The sequence below is a fragment of the Canis aureus genome, chromosome X, assembly GCF_053574225.1.
Source record: "Canis aureus isolate CA01 chromosome X, VMU_Caureus_v.1.0, whole genome shotgun sequence".
Classification (NCBI taxonomy): Eukaryota; Metazoa; Chordata; class Mammalia; order Carnivora; family Canidae; genus Canis; species Canis aureus.
The window spans coordinates 109,667,448-109,688,873 of NC_135649.1; the positions used below are offsets into that span (position 1 = coordinate 109,667,448).

Here is a 21,426-nt window from a genome sequence, read left to right on the forward strand (position 1 = left end):
AGTGATGACAAGGTACAAGGAATTACAAAGTAGGATTCGCTCCAGCTTCTGTACCTGAGATTCAAGTGATACAAAACTGATGGATAAGCAAACACACCTCCCTCCTTCATAGCGTTATGATAAGGATTTAATGAGCTACTACTGGTGAAGAGTTTAGCCCCATGCCTGGTTAATAGATGGCTAAACAAACAGCTACTATAGTGATAAGCATCGTCTCATTTGTGGATTATTCAGTACACTGACTCTCTTCTGGGGCTCTGAGCCTTTGAATCATCCTGTTGCTTCATGGCTTTGAAGAAAGCGATCAGGTGAGAGATAATGAGATTTAAAATATAGTCTCTTATGCCTTCCTCAAGTTTTAGAGCGAAGAGCAATCAACACCAGCTGGCTTCTTTTATTCATGCTATAATTTTTCCCAGTTAGCACATAAAAATTAAGAGTTGACTATAACAAGAACAATTTGAATTCTAAAAGCAGGATTCTAGCCTCCAGTCTCAGTATCCTTGGCTTAATACTGCTGTGGTACACTAGTCATCTGAGGGTATTTATTTATGTTTCTCCAAGACTCTCTAGTTTGAGACACCCCTTTCATTATTCAGCTTCCAGAAGACCCCAGGAAATAGACATAAGGTCAAGTATCATGATCATTATAGGGGAACACCACAGGGAGAAGAAATAGAGTGATTTGTTCAATATGGCAAAGCAAATGATTGGGAGGCTGGAAATCTCAGCTGTTCTCACCATATCATTATGGAGGGCTCACCTATCAGGTCCCTTCTATGGGACAGTCCCGGTCAGGATAAACCAACTCTCACCTCGGGGGCTCTCTCTGTTCCTCAAGCACAAAGGAACTGTCCCAGGGCTATTTACCGAGCACTTACTGAGGGCAGGGCCATGGATTCATTTCCTGCAGTCCTCACCGCACCCTGAGGCTGAGACAGACTACTTAAGGTCACTCAGCCAGCAGGTGGAAATGCACAGCACGGAACTGAAGCCAGGTCGCACTGACCTGTAGCCCACGCTCTTAACCTCCCTAGAGCTACTGACCTTTTGCTGGGTCTCGGTTTCTGCATCTGCACAGTGATGTAGTAGGCTAAAGGATCACTAAAGTTTCTTCAGCTTGGGGTTAGCACCACAGATCATAAATAATCATGCTTACTATTTCTATAACTAATATTGGGACAAAACAGCTACCATTTGTTAAGGGGCTGCTATAAGATATTTAGCCCTCCCCCGCACATACACACAAGTGTCATCTCCATGTTACACATAAGGAAACTTCAGGTTCAGAGAGGCAAATATCTTGCTTCAAGTCACTTACCTAGTAGTATGGACTCAAGTCTTCTGAGTCCAGACTCTCAGCTCTCTCCACTATAGCCAGTTACTTCTTTCCCTAATCTATTTGTATCTTTCCTTCCTTTGAATAATAATAGCCACCACTTATGGAATGCCTACTATATGCCCAGCAGTAAGCTACACACATTACTCATACTATCACTTCTAGTCCTCCCCCATGAGGTGAAATAGGTGATCCAAGCCCCGTGTTCTATCTCTGCCTTGCTTCAGGCCAGTCCCTTGCCAAGGTCTAGGCACACTCCCCTGGGGAGGAGCTGCTGTTTTATTTGATAAGCACACAATACTTTCATAGACTATATTTTACTAGTAGGTGTGGAAGGCTGACAGCCATGCTCAGTTCCCTGGCTCTTGCATTGCCTCTTCTCCTGCAAAGGCAGTAAGCTGAGCCATCCCCTACCCCCTTCTCTGCTCAGAAATCACCAGGCCTGTTTATGCTTGCTATCTGGTCCCAGAGCCTCTACACATGGGCACGAATGCCACCTACTAAGCTATCACATGTCAGCTGTCACCCCACACTTCTCTAGTGGGCTCGTGGATGCTGAGGCTGGGGCTCTGCAGGCCACATTTCTGATCAGCGGAGTGCTATGGGTTTGGCTCTGCCAACGGGGGCAGTAGAGGGAGATGGTGAGGCTGGAGGAGGATGAGAGACGTACTCTTGTTCCTCTGAGAGTCTCCTGGCAATAGTTCCCCCACACACACTCCTGCCCCAGGGTCTCCCTGTAGCAGCAACTAGATCCAGTCTGCAGTACACTGTGCTTACACAACCAGCCTTGGGGCTGCCCCTCAGAGACTCCAGCACCAGCTGGGCAGCCCCCATTCTCAAAGGCTTGAGTTTGACTTCTGCGGGAACCCTCCTCCGACTTTCTAAATGTTAAAAATTCCAGTCTCTCCCCTTTGTTCTCTCAGCCCTAGAGATGGTAACTGGCCTACCTCCACGTGTCTTAGAGCTCCTTCAGAGACCTTTCTGTAACTGAGGAATGGCTTGATACCCAACTGACAGCTCTTTCCCTTCACTTCTCTCATCACATCCCTCTATGGTTTCCACCTCCAGAAGAGACCTTGCCTGATGAGCCAGTCTCAGCGGGTGGGAACAGCAGGCTCAGGTTAGGCCTCAAGCAGCAAACTGCCTGGACCCTCTGGCTCTGGCCCTTATCGGAATCCCACACAGGGATTTGGAGTATATAGGCAGCAGCTGGCAAAATGGACTCTGATCTGCATCCTGCTATTGCTCCTTTGCTCTGTGGTTGCCCCAACACCCTCTCCCAGCACAGGAAGGAGACCGGAAGGGCAGAGTGGAGTGTACCAACAGCAGACCTCTGTGACCTCACCTGATTACTAAGAACTGCCCCCCAGCTCCCCACCCCCACCACATACAGAGGGGCCACTCTAGCCAGCTGAGAACTCTCCTCTGGAGCAGAAACCTCCAAAATGGCAAAGGGTAGAGCCCAGATAGTATAGACCCTCCCCGAGGGGTTGCTGTATTCATAACCCCCAACCCTGCCTATAGAGTTGAAGATCTGTGTCGTCCAGTTCTGAACTTGTTGGACAGCTTAGATCCGCTTCTGGTCCTGCTGCTTCATCACATAACAGGGCTTGTCTTCCCTGTCACATTAATTCCATGCAGAAAAAAAAAACAAAAATAAAAGATATTGCCATATGTGTCCCAAGGGCCTTCTATTTTTGTTTCTAGAAGGAAGCAACAGCATAGGTTTAATGAGTTACCTGGCCAATTTCCTGTACCCAGCGCAGGTGGATTCTCTATTGCCAAGCTGAGGGTTTTTTTGGTTCTTGTTTTTTAATGGCTTCTTTTCTATGGTGGCAGTCATTATCATGGTATTTTACAGGAAATTAACTATCCATGTAGGAGGCCAATGAATAAGGCAAATCATAAATTCAGAGCATTTGTTTTGTGCCAGGCACTGTGCTTGGTGCTTTCTGTGGATCATTTAATTATATTTGATTTAATCCTCCCAACCATCCCATGAAGTATCATTACCCTTATTTAACAGATAAGGAGACTGAGGCTCAGAAATAACTTGTTTGGAGTCACATCATTTGTCAGTGGGAGAATACAGAGTCAAATCTGGATTTCTGGAATTCCAGAAACTGGGCTTATACCATTATGCTATACAACCCAATGTGGCATTTGGAACCGGCCATAAAAAATGAGACAGTATATACAACAGTAATGTCCTCCTTCCCATAGCGTCCATACCTCACATTCCCTATGCTCTTTACCTGTTCTGTTGTTCTCCATAGCACGTTTTACCAGCTGACATCCCATATACTCCTATGTTTATATGTTTATTGTCTATCTTCCCCTATTAGCTAAGCTACATGAGAATAGGGACTTTAATTTTGTTCACTGCCATATCCCCAGTACCTGAGGTAAGGCCTGGCAATGGATACTTGTTGAACAAATGAATGCATATCTTCTAGGGCTGTTATAATAATAATGTATTAGTAATGTATTGATACAGGTATTCATAATATATTAATTGATTGATTCATATAAAATGCTTAGCATGTTGCCTGACACATAGGAAGCACTCAATAAATAGTAGATGCTTTTAAAAAAAAAAAAACTAAGGTGGGAATAACATAATAATTGTCTTCCTCCTGGCTAACAACTTCTAGTGTTCCCCCCACTTCCAACTTCCTAACTACACATAATAGTGTATTAAAAATTTCACAAACTACTGTGGACAAACACACACCATCTCAGAACCCAAGAGTGAGGAGCCAGAAGAACCGGGCCAACCAGGATCTAGAGGGCACACTCCCTCAGAGAATGTATTCTTGGTTCCAACACTACTTTCTCAGCAAGACCTTTTCTGACCACCCTTTTTAAAATGGCCTCCAGGCCCCCACTGCCATCTCATTTCCTCACCACAGCACTTAACACTATCTGATATAGCATACATTTTACTCATTTGTCATTGTCTGGCTTCTTCCACTAGGATGTAATCTCTGGGACTTTAGTCTTTTGGGTTAGCTGCTATATCCCCTGAGTCTGGAACCGTCCCTAGAACATAGTAGATGCTCAATAAGTATTTGTTGAATGAATGAAATTGCTCTTTAGTTAAGACTTTCCATCTTGTGTTTCTCTTCATGCTGACTGGTGGAGTCTTAGGTTTGGTTTGTTTTTTAAATCAGAGTTTATTTGACAGTTCTTTAAACAAGCAGCTTATCTTCAGAACAATAAGGCATTTAAAGACTCTCTGCTTTTGAAATTCTGCTGGCAGAGGCCTCCTGAGGAGGCATCAGGATGAGCAAATATTTCATATAACTTTAAGGGGCCTGACATCCAGTCAGGAAGAAAGAGACGCACAAGTGTGATAGAACTCATTAAAACGAATTCCAATGAGCTGGAAAGAGTATGAACCATCTAGTAGCAAAAGGCTTTAAACAAGGGGGAAAACATCTATTTCCTCAGCTCTTCAAAGCATGATGAGAATAGAGTCTGGCTCAGCTCTGGGACCACAGTTTTCCTTGCTATTTTTGTTTACAGCTATTCTATATCTGCCATCTGCTAGAGTGTGTGACTGTCACAATGAGACTTCAAACTTCACTGGAAAAACAGCTCAAAGCACATGCCCAGTGGACATGAGATGGTCACAAAGTCTGCTTCTTGGGCAGCAAGCAAAATAAGAACCCTATGAGGCTTGCTCATCCACAAACTGTGGCATCCCTGCACAGCAAGGGCACCACACAGCATTCTTATCCCTGGAAAACATTTGCTTTAAAAAAAAAACAAACTTTTAATTAATTAATTTATTTGAGAGAGACTGCTCAAGCGGGGGGTGGGGATGGGGGTGGGGGAGGTGCAAGGGAGAGGGAGAGAATCTCAAGCAGAATCCATGTTGAGCATGGAGCCCAATGTGGGGCTTGATCTCACAACCCTGAGATCATGACCTGCCCCAAACCAAGGGTTGGACGCTTAACCGACTGAGCCACCCAGGTGCCCCTGCAAATCATTTTTCTTAAACAAGAGGGAAATGAGAGTAAAGCATGAGGCTTTGTCTCTAAACACTGACAGGCTTCTTAAAACTATCACTTTCCTTAAATGACAACAGAGATCATAGTTTGATCATTCTTAGAAACTTCTGGTGTTCCAGTCAGAGAGGGGCAAGAACTAGAGGTCATTTCTTTGACTTTCTATTTACTCATGTACTCACCCAGCAAGCAACCCATCCACAGGGGATAACAAAAATCAGTTTTGATTTGTAATATTGAGACTTCCATTTTGGTTCTGACTCAACCAGGTGCCAACTGTGTAACCTTGGGCAGATTGTTTAACCTCTCTGGTCCTCAGGATCTCATGTGAACAATGAAAACTTGGAATAATGTGATCTCTAAGATTCTCTCCAGTTATAAGATATTCTAATTCATCCTTCTTTTTTTTTTTAAGGCCACAGCTACAGCCTACCTATTATTGCACATAGCAAAGGTTTAAGTAACCATTCAAGGACAAAATAGGACATGTACTTGTGAACACGTAAATCAGAAGCTTCTGGACAAAGAAGACAAATTGTAAAGGCTACTCAAGTAAAACAATCAATGTGATTCATCATATCAGCAAGAGAAAAACCAAGAACCATATGATCCTCTCATTAGATGCAGAGAAAGCATTTGACAAAATACAGCATCCATTCCTGATCAAAACTCTTCAGAGTGTAGGGATAGAGGGAACATTCCTCAACATCTTAAAAGCCATCTACGAAAAGCCCACAGCAAATATCATTCTCAATGGGGAAGCACTGGGAGCCTTTCCCCTAAGATCAGGAACAAAACAGGGATGTCCATTCTCACCACTGCTATTCAACATAGTACTGGAAGTCCTAGCCTCAGCAATCAGACAACAAAAAGACATTAAAGGCATTCAAATTGGCAAAGAAGAAGTCAAACTCTCCCTCTTCGCTGATGACATGATACTCTACATAGAAAACCCAAAAGCCTCCACCCCAAGATTACTAGAACTCATACAGCAATTTGGTAGCGTGGCAGGATACAAAATCAATGCCCAGAAATCAGTGGCATTTCTATACACTAACAATAAGACTGAAGAAAGAGAAATTAAGGAGTCAATCCCACTTACAATTGCACCCAAAAGCATAAGATACCTAGGAATAAACCTAACCAAAGAGGTAAAGGATCTATACCCTAAAAACTATAGAATACTTCTGAAAGAAATTGAGGAAGACACAAAGAGATGGAAAAATATTCCATGCTCATGGATTGGCAGAATTAATATTGTGAAAATGTCAATGTTACCCAGGGCAATTTACACATTTAATGCAATCCCTATCAAAATACCATGGACTTTCTTCAGAGAGTTAGAACAAATTATTTTAAGATTTGTGTGGAATCAGAAAAGACCCCGAATAGCCAGGGGAATTTTAAAAAATAAAACCATAGCTGGGGGCATCACAATGCCAGATTTCAGGTTGTACTACAAAGCTGTGGTCATCAAGACAGTGTGGTACTGGCACAAAAACAGACACATAGATCAATGGAACAGAATAGAGAACCCAGAAGTGGACCCTGAACTTTATGGTCAACTAATATTCGATAAAGGAGGAAAGATTATCCATTGGAAGAAAGTCTCTTCAATAAATGGTGCTGGGAAAATTGGACATCCACATGCAGAAGAATGAAACTAGACCACTCTCTTTCACCATACACAAAGATAAACTCAAAATGGATGAAAGATCTAAATGTGAGACAAGATTCCATCAAAATCCTAGAGGAGAACACAGGCAACACCCTTTTTGAACTTGGCCACAGTAACTTCTTGCAAGATACATCCACGAAGACAAAAGAAACAAAAGCAAAAATGAACTATTGGGACTTCATCAAGATAAGAAGCTTTTGCACAGCAAAGGATACAACAAAACTAAAAGACAACCTACAGAATGGGAGAGGATATTTGCAAATGACGTATCAGATAAAGGGCTAGTTTCCAAGATCTATAAAGAACTTCTTAAACTCAACACCAAAGAAACAAACAATCCAATCATGAAATGGGCAAAAGACATGAACAGAAATCTCACAGAGGAAGACATAGACATGGCCAACATGCACATGAGAAAATGCTCTGCATCACTTGCCATCAGAGAAATACAAATCAAAACCACAATGAGATACCACCTCACACCAGTGAGAATGGGGAAAATTAACAAGGCAGGAAACCACAAATGTTGGAGAGGATGCGGAGAAAAGGGAACCCTCTTACACTGTTGGTGGGAATGTGAACTGGTGCAGCCACTCTGGAAAACCGTGTGGAGGTTCCTCAAAGAGTTAAAAATAGACCTGCCCTACGACCCAGCAATTGCACTGCTGGGGATTTACCCCAAAGATACAGATGCAATGAAACGCCGGGACACCTGCACCCTGATGTTTATAGCAGCAGTGTCCACAATAGCCAAACTGTGGAAGGAGCCTCGGTGTCCATCAAAAGATGAATGGATAAAGAAGATGTGGTTTATGTATACAATGGAATATTCCTCAGCCATTAGAAACGACAAATACCCACCATTTGCTTCGACGTGGATGGAACTGGAGGGTATTATGCTGAGTGAAGTAAGTCAATCGGAGAAGGATAAACATTATATGTTCTCATTCATTTGGGGAATATAAATAATAGTGAAAGGGAATATAAGGGAATATAAGGGAAGGGAGAAGAAATGTGTGGGAAATATCAGAAAGGGAGACAGAACACAAAGACTCCTAACTCTGGGAAACGAACTAGGGGTGGTGGAAGGGGAGGAGGGCGGGGGGTGGGGGTGAATGGGTGATGGGCACTGAGGGGGGCACTTGACGGGATGAGCACTGGGTGTTATTCTGTATGTTGGTAAATTGAACACCAATAAAAAATAAATTTATTAAAAAAAATAAAAAATAAAGGCTACTAAAAATATATATGTATATATTCATATATATACATATATTCATATATATTCATATATACATATATATTCATATGTATACATATATATTCATATATATACATATATACATATATGTATATATGTATATCTATGAATCATCCCTGTAGAAAATTTTCAAGTCAAGTCACTAATATCCTTGACTTTCCCATCAAGGAACTGTAGCAAAGTTTGCTAGCAAGTGTTCTAGGAACATTAAACATTTCACCAATTACTTCTCTTTTGAATTGCCTAAAGTATGATTACTGTGTATGATCTGTTAACTGGCTTGAGTGATAGCCGATAGAAGATGGGGAGAGAAAGTGAAGACAAGAGGGGGCTGGGAGACAGAGACACATGGGAAGGGGCTAAGGTCCAGAGGTTTCAATGAAGATCAAGTGATCAGAAAATGGGATAATGGTCATAAAGACTGCAGAGGCAGAGCTGATCCGGGTGGCCATAGGGACCAGGACACAGGAGCAAGTAGTTCAAGTAGAGTGAGTAAGGGGATGCTGGAGCTTAGGAGGTCAAGGAACTGAGACACCAGTGTATTTGGGGCTGTTCATGGATACAGTGAAGCTGCTCAAGATGATGCCAGGACGTGGTACACAGAGTCTGTGATGGATATAAAAGGTGGGAGAAGGCAAAAACAAGGAAGAACTAATAAATGACACTCCCAAAGGGCAGAACCCTAGGCTACAGCCATCACAGACTCGCCAAAAAGCTCAGGTTGTACAGGACTGGGATATTCTTGCCTTTTGTTTTGAAACATTTTCAAACATATGGGGAAAGGTAAGAATAGTGCAACTGTTAATATTTTGTCATATATGCATTCTCCTACTCTCTCTCTTGTGCTCTCTCTCTCCACCCATAATACCATCATTTCTTCAGTCTCCTTTATTCTAGAACAATTCCTTAGCCTTTTTTTCTCTTTAAAGATACTGAAATTTTTTAAGAGTACAGGCTAGTTATTTAACATATCCCTCAATTTGGATGTGTCTGCTATTTCCTCATGATTAGATTCAGGTTATATATTTTGGCAGGAATAAGTAATGAGACTTTTTCAAGTAGGTTACATCAGGAGGCACATGATGTTCGTTTGTCTCATTATTGGTGATATGAACTTAGATTGTTTGGTTTAGGAGGTGCCTGTAGAGGCCATTTTTGGGCAGCAGGCTTGAGTAATAGGAACTCGACCACCTGGCTGAATGAAAACTGGCTCATTAGGAGACCATCCCCCAAAGAGCCATAGGCCCTCGCTGACCAATGGGCTACTTACAACCAGGCATGGGTACCAAAAAAGGGAAATTTCATAGGATCCCCAATCTCCTCACTTTCCTCATCATAATTACGCCCCCATCCCCTCTTCCTGGCAGACAGTCTCTCCTCTGCTGTCCTGCCTGCTGCCTCCTTGCCATGTATCCAATAAACTTCTATTTCCTTTGTTCTGCCTCAGGTGAATTCTTTCACCACCCTTGCAGCTGACCCCTCTACCCAATCGGGTCACCCCATAGGGTCTACCTAAAATTCTCTACTGTGGATATATTTGCTTCCTCTTTATAATTAATAAACAATTTGCAGGAACAAGGCTTTAGGACTTTGTATACATTCTGTTCTCCAAAACATCCATGGATAATTTTTGCCCAAATCTATTCTTTCAATGGTGGTTGCAAAATAGTGATTTTCTAACTCTTTCTCTTCACATTTATTAGGACTCAGATTTTTAAATGCCCCCCACTTAAAGCCTTCTTTTATTCAACAGGACAATGGAACAACAAAGATTACATAAAGCCCATTTTGTGGACGTTTCCATAAGAACTGTAATCTTTGGCTAACACCATAGTTCAGGAAAATATGAGGCTTTATCTATACAATACCAAACTTATAAGCTAAATCAGTGAAATCAGGAAAACAACAGTTTGCAAGTAACTGTGACCTCTCTACTTTATGAATTTCTGCCAATTTTCTAAAAGAATCGTTATCATGAAGATCTCAGTTTTTAAAAACTTATATTTTTAAGTATATAAGAAATCTAGTTATGTAAAAGTATTACTAGCATTTTAAATTATTAAAATATTTTCTCATAGGAAATATGTTCTATTCAACGATTCAATAATGACCTTTAATTCTCACTCAGAATTTTAAAAAATTAAATGTCTTGACTGCAATTCTGTTTTATGTTTCCCTTGTTATTAATTACTAATCTGAGTTCTATTGCCACATTCATTCACCCAAGGTCAGATATGATCAGCATTAAATTTTGTCTTCTGTAGCTGCTGAAAAGATAATGCCATATAAAGCCATAATCGAATAAGACAAGTGTTCTGATTCTGGGAAATAACTGGCAATTGGGGCTGAGGTAATGCCCTTTCTTACACTCAGTTGAAATATGTCTCTTTGTAACAGGATTTTCTAACAATTAACAGGATCCGACTAAAAGCTGGCTTCTTCGTGAATGGTCTAGTCAAGGCTAGAAGCTGGTAAAGAACATTTAAATGGGGAGGTAGGACTTCATATCCTTTTAGAAATACTCTCTATCCCCTAAAGGCTCATGATTCTAGAATGGATATCTAAATAATCCATGGCAGAGTCTCATAATACTTAACATTTCTAAAGCATTGGTGAATTAGTCACATAGCAAATAAAGAAAAATAGGAAGATGCATTTAAAAAAAAAAGGAAGATGCATTTAATTGGTGTAAAGAATAAAAAGGATGTTTTGGTTTTGTGTGCCTATTTCATACAGGCAATAAATGTGTTTGTAGTAGCAGTCCTATATAAACCTCAAGGCCACCTCATTATCATACCAAAAAGTGAATGATTAACTTGAAATTATTATTGAGAGGGATCACAATTTCAGATCAAGAAAGTGGTCTCCTTTTACAAAAAGAAAAGTACTCTTGGGGCACTTGGCTGGCTCAGCCAGAAGAGCATGGGACTTTTGATTTCAGGGTCACAAATTCGAACATCACGTTGGTTACAGAGATTACTTAAATCAATAAATAGTTTTTTTTAAAAAAAAAAAAAAAGAAAAAAGAAAAGTACTCATTTTAAATAATTCTCAGGGCACCTGAGTGGCTCAGTAGGTTGATCATCTGACTCTTGATTTTGGCTCAGGTCATGATCTTAGGGTTGTGAGATCAAGCCCCACATTGGACTCTGCTCAGCCCAGGGTCTGCTTGTTCCTCTGCCTCTGCTCCTAACCCCCGCCCCACGACTCTCTATCTCTACAGTAAATAAAATCTTTTAAAAATAAAATAAAATATAATGATTCCCTAAGAGTACTCTTATTGTGATGAGCACTGAGTGGTAAATAGAATTGTTGAATCACTATACTGTACACCTGAAACTAATATAACACTGTACTGAAAATAAAAAAAGAAAATAGAAGAAATGAAAAGAAAATGATTTCCAATTGATGCCAAAAAACCAGGGATATATTATATGATATGGGCCAAAAATAAAGATTTGGCACTTTTGATATACTGATGATAATTAAAACCATGAGAGTAAAGTCACCCAAGGAGAGCATTAGAGTGACAAAATAAAAGAACCAAGAGGAACCCAGAGGAATCCTAATATTTAGAACTTGGGAGAAAGTGGAGCCCTTATAAACAGTTCAGAGACACAAGGAGAATGTGCAGTCACTGAAGCCAAGGGCCATGAGTATTTTAAGAGGGATGTGTGTAGAGTGCCAAGCACTACCAGGAAGCCAAGCAAAATAAGAACTGAAAATGGTCCACTGGACTTCAAGGTCATTCAAGAACTTGTCAAAACCATTTTCCATGGGATTTAATGGAGAAAGTAGGAGACAGCAGTGTAAACGCCCCTTTCAAGAGCAAGCTCTGAGAGGGAGGAGAGTAAGTGGAGGGAAGAAGAGGGCAAGGGAAGGCTTTTCTTCCAAAGGGAAGGGAAAAACAGTTACAAGGGGCCATTTTGGACAGCAGGAAAATTCTGAATATGAGCTCCATGTTAGACAATATTAATCTACCAATGCTAAATGCTTTTCAGAGTGATATAGATTTATAGTTATATAAAAGAATATCCCTGTTTTTAGGACACTCATGCTGAAGTACATGGAGGTTAATATCATATTGTCTACAATTTACTTTCAAGTGGAGAGGGAGATAGAGGAGAGAGGGAGAGAGAAAAAGATAAAATGTTAACAAAGTGGTGAATCTCGGTGAAGGGAATGTAGGTGTTCGCTGTATTCTTCTCTCTGAAGGTTTGCAATTTTAAAAAATAAGCAGTTGGGGGTAAAGCAAAACAGAATGGCATGAGGAAAAAAAAAATGTATCCAAACCAAAAGAAAAGGAAAATCGAGGAAAGGCGCTTGAGCATGTTAGGACATTAACAGGGTGAGACACCTGAGTGGCTCAGTTGGTTAAGTGGCCGACTCCTGATTTTGGCTAAGGTCATGATCTCAGGGTTGCGAGATTGAGCCCTGTGTCAAGCCCTATGTTGGGCTCCGTGCTGGGTGTGGAGCCTGCTTAAGATTCTCTCTCCCTCTCCCTCTCCCTCTGCCCCTTTCCCCATTCCCCACCCTGCTAGCAGTGCTCTCTCTCTCTCTCTCTCTCTCTTAAAAAAAATGTTAATGGAGGGACACCTGGGTGGCTCAGCAGTTGAGCACCTGCCCCTGGCTCAGGGCATGATCTGCGGTCTCAGGATCGAGTCCCACATGGGGCTCCCTGCCTGGAGCCTGCTTCTCCCTCTGCCTATGTCTCTGCCTTTCTCTCTGTGTGTCTTTCATGAATAAATAAATAAATAAATAAAATCTTTTTTAAAAATGTTAATGGGGTAATAGCTAAGGGAGCAAGCAAGAGTAGTAGAAGGGGGTAATCAATGCCTTTTCTATCCATGTGCACTTGCAGCTATAGAGCTCTCACCTCTCCATGTACACTTGCAGTTATAGAGCATTCTGAGAGACTTTTGAGTGGCAAGAATTTTAAAGAGCATCTTATCTGATGTCCCATTTCACTGAAGAGGAAAATGAGGGAAATCTCAATTCACAGGGATTTCTGCTATACCCCATAATGCCAGTAAAGACTGCTTGATGGCAATTATAAAGGAAAATCCTCCAATAATAACCAGAATGGCAAGAGCCCCTCTAAAGTTTCAGAAAATTTTTCAGAGAACAACACAGATAAAGGAAACAACATCATTCATTGTTTTTCCATGAAGGTCCCAAATATAAATATACAGCTTTGTAAATGACTTAACTTTGGGACTGAGGAGGTAGGAGATACAGGGCTGATGGTGGAAGGAGGGGATTTCTCAGGCAGCTGTGAATGGCTTATTAGATTTTTATTTTTATTTTTTTTTTAAGATTTTATTTATTCATGAGAGAGAGAGGCAGGCAGAGACACAGAGGGAGAAGCAGGCTCCATGCAGGAAGCCTGACATGGGACTCGATCCCAAGTCTCCAGGATCACGCCCTGGGCTGAAGGCGGCACTGAACCGCTGAGCCACCCGAGCTGCCCAATTATTAAATTTTTAAACAACTAAATTAACTAGATGTTATTCCAGGAATTAAAGAAATATTTGGTTTACTAGTTAGTATTTTTAAACTTCTAAGTAAAAATAAAGAACAAATATTTTTTAAAAAGAACAATCTCCATTAGAGAAAATTTCCATTTCTCATAGCTTAAAGCATGAGAACTCCAAAGCCAAAACCTTTTGTAGGCTCCTCAGCACTTAGGGAAAATGAATAAATGCATTTCTAAATGGTCTCAAGGGAAGAAATAAAAGAAAATATATCATCGTGTTCTGAAAGTGCTCCATGGGAAAAAAGAGCAATAGATTATTAATTCAAAATGCATCAATATAAAATTTTAAGTATAAAGTGGAGTTTGGGAGAATGAAATCGCAATGTTTAATTTCTATTTTTGGATAAATTCCAATTTTACAAGTCAGGGCAGCATATCAAAGCTGAGGGAGGGAGAAAGACAAACAGACTCCCTGCTGAGTGTGGAGCCCAACAGGGGTACTTGATCTCAGGACCCTGAGGTGAAACCAAGAGTTGGCAACATTTAACTAACTGAGCCACCCAGGTGCCCCAAAGTTTCCTCCAAGAGTTTTGCAGAGAAAGAGAAATAATGAACATAGTAGGCACTCAATATAAATGATAACTATGATTTTTCTCTTCCCTGTTACACATTACAAAAGAAGCAAAATAACAATAATAATACAACATTGATGCTACTTCTCTACATGAAACTAGATAGCCCACAAAAAGAGGATAGTCTCAATTTTATATGTAGGCTACTTTTTCTCAAAAACGCCACAATAGGGTCATCTGGGTGGCTTAGTCAGTTAAGCATCCAATTCTTGGTTTTGGCTTAGAAACCTGGGACTGAGCCCGGAGTCCTGCTCCACACTCAGTGGGGAGTCTGCTTGAGGATTCTTTCTTTCTCTCCTTCTGCCCCTCTCCTTGTTCTCTCTTCTCTCTCTCTCTCTCTCTCATAAATAAATAAACAAACAAATAAATAAATAAAAAATTTTAAATGCCATGGTACTCTAGAATTCTGTAATAGGGCTGAATGGCCAAAGTGGGAGGAAAAGCCTTTCACACTAGTCAGACTGTGAGAAACAGAGAGCAAGCCCTAACCCTGACTCTGCCACTTACTAGCTATGTGTTCTTAAGCAAATCACTTTGCCTCTCAAAGCTTTGATTTCCTTTCTAACAAATTGAAAACAATCCTTCACAGGCTGTGAAGAACAATTGTATATGAAAGGGCCTGTACAACTATAAAAAGCACTATGCAATAAAAGGTATTTTATATGAGTACATTTAATTAAAGTTAGTTTCCAAGAGCAGCAACATCGGGAGGCACCATAAAATGGTGTAATGGTTGGCAGCAAAACAAAAAAACAAAAAAACAAAAAACAAAACTGTACTCAGAATTCCTTGCATTCAAATCCCAATTCTGGCAGTGATAACTAATATGACCTTGACAAGTACTTACTTTGCTGAGCATGAGCTTCTTCAATTATACAAAAAAGGAATAATAACACTTTACTCAGGTTTATTGCAAGGATTAAATAAAAAGTATGCAGGATATTTTGAACACTCTCTAGAATATAGTAATTCAGGAAATAATAACTATTATTTTTCTATCAAGACCTTTCAAAACATTCATAACCCTGACACAATAAATTCATGTCTTAATCACCTGAGTATGAGAATAATCCAAAGTAAGGAAAAAACTACACAAGAAATTCTTCCAAGTATTGTCTCTATTAGTAATAAATAAATAAATAAATAAATAAATAAATAAATAATTCAATATTAGAAGAATAATTAAGAATATGATGGTCTATCCATAAAGTAAAATGTTTAGTAATGGCTAAAATGCTGTTTACAAAGAATTTATAACAATTTGAGAAATGTTAATATAATAATGTCTTAGTACCAAAAGCAAGGCTATAAGAAATTAATATTTAGGATGATCAGAAATATACACTATACAAAAAAAAAAGAGTCTTAACAGTTGTTGTCTGTGGGTAGTAGAATGATGAATATTATTCCTAACTGCTTTTCTATATTTTATAATATTTTTAAATGAGAAAAACTTTTTATGGATAAATCTAAGTAAATACCATTGTTTCAGTTTTCATATTTATTATTATGAAATCATAATAAACATTGACATACTCAAGAAGAGATAATGGAAGCATAAAAAGGACTATAAGGGAATACTCTAACAAGTATACACTACTAAATTAAATAGCTTAGATGAAATAGGCAAATTCCTAGAAGGATACAAACTACTAACAATGAATCAAGAAGAAATAGAAAATCTGAATAGACCTATAATAAAGGTAGTATAAGTAATCAAAACACTACCCACAAAGAAAGGCCCATGCTTAGCTCCACTGATGAATTCTACCAAACATTTAAAGAATTAATAGCAATTCATGGGACAACTGGGTGGCTCAGTGGTTTAGCGCCTGCCTTTGGCCCTGGGGCGTGGTCCTGGAGTCCTGGGGATCAAGTCCCAAATCCGGCTCCCTGCATGGAGCCTGCTTCTCTCTCTGCCTGTGTCTCTGCCTCTCTCTCTCTCTCTCTCTGTCTCTCATGAATAAATAAAATCTTTTAAAAAAAGAATAGCAATTCTTCGCAAACTCTTCTAAAAGATGGAAGAGAAGACTTTGTAATTCATTCTATGAGGCTAGTATTACCCTGATAGCAAAACCACACAAACACATCAGAAGAAAACTATAGACCATTATCTCTTATGAATATAAATGCAAAAATCATAAAACTCTACCAAATTGAATCTAGCAACATATAAAAAAAATTATAGATCATAACCAAATGGGATTTATCCCAGGAATGCAAAGTTGGTTCCAACATCTGAAGTTCAATTAACTTATCACAGAATAAAGGGCAAAAACTACATGATCATTTTGATACATGCAGATAAAGCATTTGACAAAATGCTTGACAAAATTAAACACCACTTTTTTTTTTAAGATTTTCTTTATTTGAGAGAGAGAACACACAAATAGGAGGAGGGGCAGAGGGAGAGGGAGAAGTAGACTCCCTGATGAGTGGGGAGCCTGACATAGGGCTCAATCTCAGAACCCTGGGATCATGACCCAAGCTGAAGGCAGACATTCAAATGACTAAGCCACCCAGGAGCGCCTAAACACCACTTCTTAATAAAAACAATTGAAAAACGAGGAATAGGAATGAACTTCCTCAACCTGATAAAGAGTATCTTGGAAAAAAACACAGCTAATATTATACATAAAGGCAAAAGAATGAATGTTTTCCCCCTATGATCAGGAACAAGACAAGGATGTGTATTTGTGAATTTCTATTCAACAGTAAGAAAGATTCTAGCCAGTATAATTATGTAAGAAAATGAAATAAAAGGCATAGAATAGAAAGGAATAAGTAAAACTATCTTTATTAGCAGATGACATAGTTTGTAAATAGAAAATCCTAAGAAATCAACCAGTCTTGGGATATAAGATCAACATACAAAAATCAATTGTTTTCTATACACTTGCAGTGAACAATCCAAAAATGAAATTAAGAAAATAATCCCATTTTATTACAGCATTAAAAAGAATGAAAATACTTGTGGTAAATTTAACAAAAGAAATATAAAACTTAAACTGTAAATGCTACAAAAAATTATTGAAAGAAATTAAAGACCTAAATAAATGGGAAGACATTCCATGTTCATGGATCAGATAGTTTGTGAAGCTGACAATACTTCCCAAATTGATCTACAGATTCAGTGCAATCCCCATCAACATTCCAGATGGCTTCTTTTGAGAAACTGACAAATTGATCCTAAAATTCATATGGAAATGCAAGGGACCCAGAAAGCCAAAACAATCTTGAAAAAGAGAAAGTTGAAGGACTCAGACTCCCAACTTCAAAACTTTCTATAAAATACAGTAATGAAGACACTGTGGTACTGGCATAAGAACAGACATATAGATCAATGGGATACAATTCAGAGTCCAGAAATAAACCCTCATGTGTACAGTCAATTGATTTTTGACAAGAGTGCCAGGACCATTCAATGGAGAAAGAATAGTCTTTTCAACAAATGGTACTGAGATGACTGGATATCCACTTGCAAAGAATAAATTTGTTCCTCTACCTCATACCACATATTAAAACTAACTCAAATATATCAAAAACCTAAATGTAAGAACTAAAAATATAAAACTTTTAGAAGAAAACATAACCATAAATAATCTTGGCTTTGGCAATGGATTCTTTGGTATGATGCCAAAAGCATAAGCAACTAAAGAAAAAATAAACTGGACTTCATCAAAATTAAAAACCTTCCTGCTTCAAAGGACATCATCAAGAAAGTGAGAAGACAGCCCACTGAATGAAAGAAAACATTTGCAAATCATATATCTGATAAAGAACTTATAACTGGAATATATAAAGAATTCTTACACCAAAATAATATAAAAACACATAACCAGAAATGGACAGATGATTGAATAGACATTCTTCCAAAGATCTACAAATGGCTAATATACACATGACAAGATGCTCAATATCATTAGTCATTAGGGATATGCAAACAAAAGCCCTAATGAACTACTATTTCATACCCACTAGGATGGGCATAATCAAAAGGACAGACAATAACAAGTGTTGCAAAGGATGTGGAAAAATCGGAACCATTGTACGCTGCTGGTGGAAATGTAGAATGGTGCAGGCACTTGAGAAAAGAGTTTAGAAGTTTCTCAAAATGTTAAACATTGAGCTCTCACATGACCCAGCAATTCTACTCCTAGGTATATACCCAATAGCACTGAAAACGTGTTTACACTCTAATTTGTACGTGAATGTTCAGAGTAGCCTTGCTCACAATGACAAGAAAAGTAGAAACAACCCAAATGCTCATCAATTGCTGAATGGATGAATACAATGTATCGTGTTCCTATAATGGAATATTATTCAGCAATTAAAAGGAACAAAATTCTGATTCATACTACAACATGACCTTTGAAAATATTATGCTGAGTGAAAGAAGTCAAACAGAGAAGACTTCATGTGGTCTGATTACATTTATATTCAATGTCTGGAAGAGCCCAAATCTATAGAGACAGAAAGTAGATTAGTGATTGCCTAGGGCTGGAGGTAGTGGGTAGGGAAGTCACTCCTAATGGTTTGGGGTAGGGTTATGAAAATGTTCTAAAATTGATAGTGGTGACAGTTGTATAGCTCTCTGTGAATACACCAAAAACCAATGAATTACACACTTTAAACTGGTGAATTGTGTGACATGTGAATTATAGCTCAATGAAACTGCTCTTTTAAGAAAGTGATCCAGGAAGAGTTTGGCATTTCCTCAAAAAGTTAAACATAGAATTACCATATGACCTGGCAATTTCAGTCCTTGGTATATACCCCCAAATAGCTGAAAACAGGGACTCAAACAAGTACATGTACCCTCATATTCATAACAGCACTAGTCACAATAGCCAAACAGGTGGAAACAATCCAAATGTCCATCACAAATGAATGGATAAAGAAAATGTGGTCTATCCATACAATGGAATTCTATGCAGCCTTAAAAAGGAACAAAGTATGATAGATGTTATAACATGGATGAACCCCAAAAACATGCTAAAGTGAAAGGAGGCAGAGGTAACAATGTATGATTCCATTTACATGACATGGCCAGAACAGGTAAATTCACAGAGACAGGATACAGACTGGTGGTTGCCAGGGGCTAGAAGGAGAGGGAAATAGGGAGAAACTGCCTAATAGATAAGGGCTTTTGCTTTGGAGTGATGGAAATGTTTAGAACTAGACTAGAAGGGGTGGTTACACTTTGTGAATGTACCAAATGCCACTGAAATGTCCTTTTTAAAATGATTAATTTTGTGTTATGTGGATTTCATGTTGGTAAATTAAAAGAAAAACCAATCCCAAAATCTAAGGCAATATTTCCAATTACCTGCACATTTTTTTTTTAAGATTTTATTTATTGGGATCCCTGGGTGGTGTAGCAGTTTGGCGCCTGCCTTTGGCCCAGGGCGCGATCCTGGAGACCCGGGATCGAATCCCACGTCGGGCTCCCGGTGCATGGAGCCTGCTTCTCCCTCTGCCTGTGTCTCTGCCTCTCTCTTTCTCTCTGTGTGTGACTATCATAAATAAATAAATAAAAATTAAAAAATAATAATAAAAAAAAGATTTTATTTATTTATTCATGAGAGCGAGAGAGAGAGAGGCAGAGACACAGGCAGAGGGAAAAGCAGGTTCCAGGCAGGGAGCCTGACATGGGACTCAATCCAGGGACTCCAGGATCGCACCCTGGGCCAAAGGCAGGCACTAAACTGCTGAGCCACCCAGGGATCCCTTACCTGTACATTTTAAAAGTTGAGAAGTATTTCTTTTTTTAACACTTTTTAAAAAAGGATTTTATTTATTTATTTGAGAGAGAGCGTGACCAGAGGTGGGGCAGAGGGAGAAGCAGACTCCCTGCCGAGCAGGGAGCCTGATGTGGGGCTCAATCCCAGGAACTTGGCATCATGACCCAAGCTGAAGGCAGATACTTAACCGACTGAGCTACCCAGGCATCCCAAGAAATATTTCAAAAAGAGAGAATTTATTTTTGCAATCTGGGCTTGGCCTTTTTTGGGCAGAGGGTGGGGGGATATCTGAGAAATTTGGCTAAATTTAAAGAACTCTGGATAATCCTAGATATGAAAAGAGTATTACTCCCTTTACTCTCTTATAATAAATTATCACCATGGAATTAGCTCAGTTGAAGCTTTTGAAAGATTTACAGATTTGAAAGAGTACATCTCCTGTGTCTCTACTGTGGGAGATCAGCTTTGCTAACTCACCAGCATAAGTCAGCTGGGAGGCAGAAAAGCATTTGATTCCCAAGAGAAAACTTCACATGCTAATTAGTATAGAATACTCCACATCCTAAACTCTCCATCTTAAGCCTGAATAAACTTCCAAAAACAAGATGTGGGATAGAAATTGGGAAAATTATCTATAACCTAGATACAAAAAGAATGGAGTTTAAGAGCAAATTATTCAAATAATCATCCCAGTTTGTTGTTGTTGTTTTTATTTTAATTTGCTTGTGGAGACTATGTCCCTTAAACACTCAAGTGAGTTGCAACTAGATTCTAGTAAGGCATGAGAAAGAACTTCAGTATAAAAGAAACAAAGGAAATATTTAAGCCTCTAATTATATGGGGGTCGTGGGGGGCAAGTCATCTATTTAGAAACAACCCACTTTTGGGGAAGCAGATGATCTTGTGTCTCCCAAATTCTACCTGGAATATTCTCAAAACATGAGGCAAATCTCATGAAGTTCTGTGTTGAAGAGCTATAAAAAAAGAATTCGATCACTGAGGTATAAAATCTAATAAAAAGTCAATGATGCTACTAAATGCCACATAGGTATGGAGAGAGCTATTTATAAGCATATTGAATAAACAGAGACAAATTCACAGAGGCTTTCTTGTTCCCTGCCGTTGAGTTTGAAATTGGTACGTGAGATTTTATATTGGTACGTGTTCAGCTGCAATCAAATCAAACAGAAGCTCTCTCTTAGATAATACTTTATGATACATGATAAATTCAAAGCTACATCTTCCTAAAGGTAGTTTCCCGTGTGATGCCAACATTCAACCTT

At 39.2% G+C, this 21,426-nt stretch overlaps 1 protein-coding gene across 4 annotated transcripts in view; it reads right to left on the reverse strand.

The window, feature by feature from the left end:
* Positions 1–21,426, reverse strand: part of PPEF1 (protein phosphatase with EF-hand domain 1) — a 123,508-nt gene that overhangs the window by 77,254 nt on the left and 24,828 nt on the right. The window lies entirely within an intron of this gene.